Below are 7,982 nucleotides of genomic sequence, written 5' to 3'. Positions count from 1 at the left end.
AGCAAGGCACTTCCCACTTTAGTCTCAGTTTTCACAGCTATAAAATGGAAGAATTCTGATTATAAGACCTCCAAGCATTCTGTTGGTGCTAAATTGCTCTGCTTAAAGATCTGTCCTGTGATACTGAGAGTTTAGTGACCCAGTTTTTATAAATATATGGCCATATAAACACAAAATCTTCCTGCAGCCTCAGAATATGTTTTGTTTACATCATCAATTTCCAGCACCCAGCAAATGACTATAGGTGGTGGTTTAATCATTAATGTGTGGCAACCTGCAACCACCTGATTAAACACTGACCCAACCCATATAATAATTGGAGTTTTCCATTATCTAAGCACATAGGAGTCCCTCTTCATGGTAGGAAACTGTTTGAGGTAGCTATGAAACATTTTGCACAAATGACAGTAAGCTGCTGTGTTCATTAGGGTTGTAGGACTGAGTGAACCCCTCAATTGCCTTTAAACATTAGAAGGTGAAAATATAATAAAAGGTCAAGGAAAATCCTCAATACATATAAGAGGGGAATGCAATAGAAAGGGATGCCAGAGGCCAGCCCCGGGTGCAAATCCCTGCCCCCACAGTAGCTGTATGGGGACTGAGACCTGTCATTTAACTGTTCTAGGTATTTTCAGCTAAATATCTTAGCTGTAGGCATTTTTGCTCAAGCATTTCACTGCAAACATTTGTGCCACATAACTAATTGACCATAAGGCAATTCTACCGTAAAAGATAAAATAACTGGGGTGCCTGGGTGGCTCAGTCGGTTAAGTGTCTGCTTTCAGCTCAGATCCTGATCCCAGGACCCTGGGATCTAACCCTGCATGGGGCTCCCTGCACAGCAGGGAGCCTGCTTCTCCCTTTCCTTTTCCCTCTGCCTCTCCCTCTGTCGTGCTCTCTCCACCCCACTTGTGTGCTCTGTATCACACTCTCTTTCTCAAATAAATGAATGAATAAAATCTTTTTAAAAAGATAAAATAACTGGTTGACAGTTTGTTTTCATTTCTCCATTGATAAACTTCTGATTTTCATACTATATAAATCTTAGCCCTCATAATGGTCTAAATAAATCTTAGCCCTCATAATGGTCTATACAGTGACAAGTAGATATAGTAGTCTTAAAATAGTGGGTAACAACTACATATATCGACTTGATAGGAAATGTGATAAAAGTTACTGGAAGTATGAAATGAGTATAAGGCAAGACTGCATATGCTACTATCCTAGAAAATGGTAACATATCAGTGAGCTCAGTTACAAATGCATTACAGAGCTAGCATTTCCTCTGCATTTTCCATAGAACCTTGGAATGTCTATCAACAGTCTGACAAGAACAAACAACAGTGCAGAAGAGTTTCACAACACAGTACAAAGCTCCATTACAAATATGTATGCTAGTATTTGGAAATGATACCTCTCTTAATGAAGGAAGAACTCCAGTAACAAAAATATTCAAAGTGTGATGCCAAACAAGGAAATAATGAGTCAACAAGCAAAAAGGGAAAAAAAATATAATACTATAAACAAAAGACTAAATACAAGGGCTCAGGTACAATCCACAAAATAGAATCAGTTATTTGCACAGTATTGCCCTAAATCTACACACATTTTTAATGTATTCAAATGATTTGTATTTTACAATGATGTCTTTTAAATTTGTTATTCCTTTTTAGTATTTCATTACGTCCTTTTTAATGAATGTCCCTCTTTAATTTTTCATGATTTTATCTTTTACAGCAAAATTGCCTTATGGCCAATTAGTTATGCAGTGAAAATGTTCACAGCAAAATGCTTGCAGCAATGCTGTCTACAGCAAAGATCCATATGGCAAAAAGATCGGACACACCATTTAACATCACTGAGCCACAGACTCATCTGTGGAAATGAGACAATAACACCTGCTTCATAAGGTTTTTCTCAGGATTAAATAGGACAATGGACTATGTAAATGGCCCAGCATAGATACTCAATCAGTGAGAGGATGTTATTATCCTGAATGACATTTGCATATGCAAGCAAAGGGAATTGTGAGATCCTGGTTACCTGCAATTTAATCAAACAGAAATAGGGGGAACCCTGGGTGACTCAGAGGTTGAGTGTCTGCCTAGGGCCCAGGGCGTCATCCTCGAGTCCCGGAATCGAGTACCACATTGGGCTCCCAGCATGGAGCCTGCTTCTCTCTCTGCCTAGGTTTCTGTCTCTGTGTCTCTCATGAATAAATAAATAAAAATCTTTAAAATAAAAAAAGGTTTGACAAGTACCTGCTACATATGGAGCTCTGCATAAGGTTCTGAGAGGCATAGCTAAGAAATGGCAGGCAGAATCACACAAAATCACCCATTCAACCATTTTCCTGATGAACTCACCAATGGTATTGGGATATATATGAGCCTGTGCCTCATTTCACATAAAGTCTGATACTATGGAGGAAGGATTGATGTGCAAGAAAACAGTATCAATCCTCAAATGTTTAACAAAGTTGTGAATTGGATATAACGCAAAATGTGCAGTGCATGGAAGCAGAGTTAGTGGGCCCAGGGGCAGCCAATGAGCTCTCTTTTCTGAGTAACCTACTGAGATCCCTAGAGTTTCTGAATCTTTTTTCTTCAAAATACCTTCCTCTCAGCCACCCATCTAGCCCCACTCCCTTCCTTCCCGTTGGCTCATGGATATGAGGGGAATGGAGCACTCAGCCTCCACTGGAGAAGCCCTGGCATGCTAAAGGCTGCTTTGAGGAGCTCCCCTGTTGCAGGCAAAGGAGCTCAGCATAAGCTAAAGTGAGGTTGAGATGAATAATAGTCTCTGCACCTTGCGATTCCGCAAGCCTCCAGCCTCTACCAAGAAGAGGCAGCAGCAGCGGCAGCATTTTTCCAAGTCACAGTCCTGATGATGCCTGTAACTTTTCATTATAAAAATATATGCATAAATCCGCAGAGCCCTGCCACTTCCACCTTCCTTGGGTGGCTGCATTAGATACATTCTGACTTGTTCAGGCACAGCCAGTTTAGATCCCTTGGTCCTGGAAGCAATAAAATCAGCCAAGGGGATTAAGGCCCGCTAAATCTAAGAAAAATTTGGGACCACTGTCCCAGGCAGGGGTTTCCCAAAGGCAGCTGCATCCGTCAGCCCATGATGGAATCAGATTCATCTTCCTCTCCAACGCCACCAACCCCGCACTGCCTCATTAGGCTTAACTTGTCTTACCTTTGTCAAATTGGGGAGAACAGGACTTCCTTCTGTAGAGGACTAAGACCACTCTGATTCTAGCCTGAACATTCCTCATGCTCTCCCCTGTGGAAGTAGGGGGCTGTCTGACTGGATCTCTACCAAGCAGGAAGTTTGGCTGCCAGTCACCTCTGGCCCCACATTTATTTCACAAACATTTACTTAACCCTTACCATGTTCCGGGTGCTGTTCTGGGCATCAGACACATAGTAACTCACTATTCCCATAACAACTCTGTGCAATATGTACATTAAGTCCACTTTGCTGATGAAGAAACTGAGGCACAAAAAGATGAAATAATCTGCTCAAAGTCACAGAGCTTGTAATTGGGAGACCTAGGTGTTGACCAGGTAGTCTGGCTCCTGAGCCTATTCTCTGAACTACTAGAATATCTTACCTCTTGAAGTAAGGTCTTTCTAAGGGGTAAATGGGCCAGAGGGAAGGCCAAAGGTCATACTCAGAGGTCAGCCACTTGCACCAGGGCTTGAACTGTCTTCTTCTTGCCCTGCTGAGTCAAGAGTTTATGCTCTGCTCCCTCTTCTGAGGCATCCAAGGCCCTTCCTGAATAATGAATAAATTTTGGCAGTGGTGGGGCCTGGATGGCTCAGTCAGTTAAGCATCTGCCTTTGGCTCAGGTCATGATCCTGAGATCCAGCCACACATCGGGCTCCCTGCTCAGTGGGGAGTCAGCTTCTCCCTCTCCCTCTGCCTCTCTCTACACTCTCTCACTCTCTTGTGTGCTCTCTCTCTCGAATAAATAAATAAAGTCTTTTAAAAATTGGCAAGAGTAATACAGGCATCATTGGTCATTAACACACAGGTGCAAAGCTTGTTATCATATTCAAAATCTAGCAGAATCCTGAGAATCAGGATACCCAAACAGGCAAGGTATAAAGACAAGGAAGAGAATTGAGGGAAGGTGTATGGCTAGAAGAGTTGCCCAGAAGAGCTAGGCCTAAGAATGACCACAATGAGGAGTCCTAACTAGTCAGGGATTTCATGTGAAAATACTGGGTCCCTGGGGCATGAGCACACCCCCCCCCCAGTGGTGGGTGGATGTCCAGACTCAAAGTTGTCCTCATCATAGCTGTGACACTCCTCACTCAGTGAAGCCTGCCCCCAGCTCATCTACCTTGTGGCGGCACTTAAAAGAATGAGATGCCTGCAAAACATCCAGGTCAGAAGGAATTAAAAAGCCCTTTAACAGTCTGAATAAGCCACAGTTATTGACTGTGGCAGTGACCTGCAGATCCCCTAGGACATCTTGCAACCTGGACTTTCAGCTTATGGTGACTACACAGCCTACATGCTCAAACCACTCAGCTTCTCTCATTATGATTCAGATTATGATGAATCTTCCCTTTATCAAACATCTGATATGTACCAGACACTGTTCTGTTTTACAGGCATTAACTCATTTAATCTTCACAATAACTTTATTAAGTAGTTATTATTGTGAATAAGAAAACCAAGGCTCTGGGAAGTAATTGGTAAAAGGTCACATGGCTAGTAAGTAGCAAATTGGGACTTTCTGTCTATCCCCAAAGCTAGTTTCTCTGTTTTTAAATATAGTAGAGTCCAAGCAAAAAATGGTGACTTCTGCATGAGTTTCAATCAATCTTCTCACATGAATGTATAAAGGATTCTGAGTTCTGTAGCAGACCAAGGACCCAGTAGTTGGGCATCAGGGAAAAGGTGAACCAATGCCACTCATCACCTACCAAATGACCCATCTCCTCACTTACATCCAACCCAGGCTCTCCTCACCAGGATAACTAACACATGAGCATGTGCTTTGTGCTTTTCACCTTGGACAGAGGGTCTACTTCTTTGTAGGGTACCTTTGGAGTACAGCCGGACACTTTATGAGACAGGAGATTCACAGGGAATAAATAAGATGTGGAGCAACTATTCCTCTCCCCTATCACCCAAATTGTTAGGCCATCTTAAGCGGACTCCTCCATTTCAGTTCTTTAATATGGAGCTTCCCAAGCACTTGTTGAGAAGTTAAGTACACCTTCCCTGCTGCACTGGAACTAAAACCACTCTGATTCCTGTAGGTTCACTGTTCATTTGTCAGAGTGACCTGGTTGGAGAGCAAGAATACCTGCTGTAGAGCCATTCAAAGGCTTTCATCTTGGACCAGGATCACTCAGAGTGCATCAGTGTGCTAATAAGCAGATTAGGGGGAACAGGGCCAAGGAAATGTTGAGAACATAGGGGAGGCCGTAAGTCAAGGTAACAAATCTGTTACAAACTTGACCCCCTTGTACCTGGAAAGACCTTCAGGATCTGAAGACTCTGGGGCATGGAAGGAGGGAGAAGTTATTGCCATGTACTCTCTAACTCCAATCCATGTAGGAACTCCATTTCTAGTCCAAAGAAAGCAGATTGAAGGAGAGTTTACTTTGTCCACCTCTATTCCTGGAAAAAAAATTTAAATAAATCTCTCTCAGAAAAGAAGCAAAACATAGCTTCATGGCCAAGCCAGAGAAGTCACTTATGGGAAAGCATCTGATATTAATTAATAACATTCAGGCTCATCTAAACACCAAGTACATAGGTGAAACTGCATAGATTTCCAAAGCAAATTCATGAATTTCTCTCTCAAATTAGCTCCCCGTCCTGATTCTTCCATTCCTTGATCTCAGAATTGTCACTGAATATGGGAGATGTAAAAGAGAACACTCATGAAATCTCATGGATTCTAATTTCCCAATGTGGCTTGCATGCCTCCTTTTCTTTCTAGCCCTGACCACCACCACCACCTGAGCCCCTGACTTTTTTTTTTTAAGATTTTTGTATTTATTCATTCATGAGAGAGGCAGAGACACAGGCAGCGCGAGAAGCAGGCTCCATGTGGAGAGCCCAACACGCGACTTGCTTCCGGGACTCCAGGATTATGCCCTGAGCCGAAGGCAGCACTATGAGCCCCTGACTTTTTCCACATCCCACCCACTCTGCCACTTAATACCTTCCAGACTGTCTTCCTGTCTCTAGAGCTGGCTTCATCACATGCTATCTGTGCACTCTCACAGGGACTCACACTTGGCTTAACACTGTGCTATCACTGCCTTGAAAGTTTTAATAATGTTTTAACAAAGGATCCTACATGTTCATTTTGCAATGGGACTCACAAATTATGTAACCAGTCCTGCCTATCTCTCCCTATCTGGATCTATCTTATACATATTTGTTATTTTTCTTACTAATGCCAATGACATCTCTAATAGCTCTCCAGTCCCCCTAAAATCAAACCCAAACCCCTACAAACTGACCTCTGTCTAATCTTCCGTCCATCTCATACAAATTCAATCCAGTTCAAAATTGAGGATGGTCTTATCATGAACTAACTTCAGAAAAATGGTTAACAGCTCACATTTCGAAGTCAGACAAACCTGGCTTAGGGTCCTAGTACTATACTTACTGGCTGCGTGACTTTGGACAAATGCCTTAACCTCTCTGAACCTCCATTTCCTTATCCGTAAAAAAGGGATACCAATGGTGCCTATCTTATAAGGTCAGTATAAGAATTAAATGAGATAATAGAAATAAATATCTAAGCACAGTGCCTGGCTCCTAGTAAACTCTCAATGAATATTAGCTGCTAATATTGTTGTTTGTTGTTGTGATGGTTACAGAGTTAAGTGGTTCTAGAAGTCACCATGTCTTTATTCCAGTCTAATCAGCCACATTACCGGCTGGATTTCAGGTATCTCATGGTGACCTGCCACGTCCCTCTACTTCTCTCTCATGTAAACCTCAAGTATCTTCTTCTGGCTTTAGATCATCATAATTTGCATGATGTTAAACTCTGTTCTCTCTCTGCTAGTGTGAAATCAACCTGATGGATCAGCAGAAGCTGCAGAGGCAGACTTGGAGAAGAATAAGCACATTTGCCAATGAGGACTTCTGAGGGAATCAGCTCTGGGAATTAATAGTCAGGCTTTGAATACCACTCCTTCTTTCTCCCAAGGCCTAACCACTTCTCTGGCAAATCCCATGGTGGACTTTGGGAGATACATAGAGATTTTGAATGAGCTTTGTCCAGACATCTGTATGAAATGGCTCTGGGAATCAGATCAACTCTAACTTTGCAGGACAGACTGATCCTGAGCTTCTGAAGTCATTCACAAAGTAATCAGGGAAGTGGCTCGGCCTATATGAAGAGTAAGAGCCTAACTTGGGCCTTCTGCAAGGGTCCTTTGTGATACCCCAGCTGTGATGAGAACAGCTTCCAGCAGTGTCACTCCCTATTCCTTCCCATCCACTTACAGAGTGCTTTATCCTTCTTTTGGAGCAGATGTCCTCAACCCTGCCAATCCTGAGAATCACCTGTGGTACTCTTGAAACATACCAATGTTAGGCCACCCTCAGCACCAATTAAATCTGAAGGTCTGGCAAAGCATGTTGGTGATGTTGACAAGCTATCCCTGTGAGTTTAATGTGCAGCTAGGGCAAAGAACCACTGGACTAGACAAGATTAGCAGCACCTTTTTTTTTTAAACTGAAGTCTTTGCTTAGCATGGGGCCCAAACTCCCCACCCTGGGATCAAAAGTCACATGCTCTACTGATTGAGCCACGCAGGTGCCCCCCCACCCCCCGAGGTTAGCAGCCTCTTAATTAATCTCCTGGTTTCTATATCTTTCTCCTCCTTGACCACCTGTCTGACACCTACTTCTTAAAATATAAAGTCAAAGAGCCCCCTTAATATGACCCTATTTTCTTTCCTGTGACCTCTATTATGTACTCTACC

This window comes from Nyctereutes procyonoides, unplaced genomic scaffold (genome assembly GCF_905146905.1).
Source record: "Nyctereutes procyonoides isolate TBG_1078 unplaced genomic scaffold, NYPRO_anot_genome, whole genome shotgun sequence".
Taxonomy (NCBI): domain Eukaryota; kingdom Metazoa; phylum Chordata; class Mammalia; order Carnivora; family Canidae; genus Nyctereutes; species Nyctereutes procyonoides.
The sequence above is the reverse complement of the archived record's forward strand: the minus strand, read 5'-3'. Positions refer to the sequence as shown.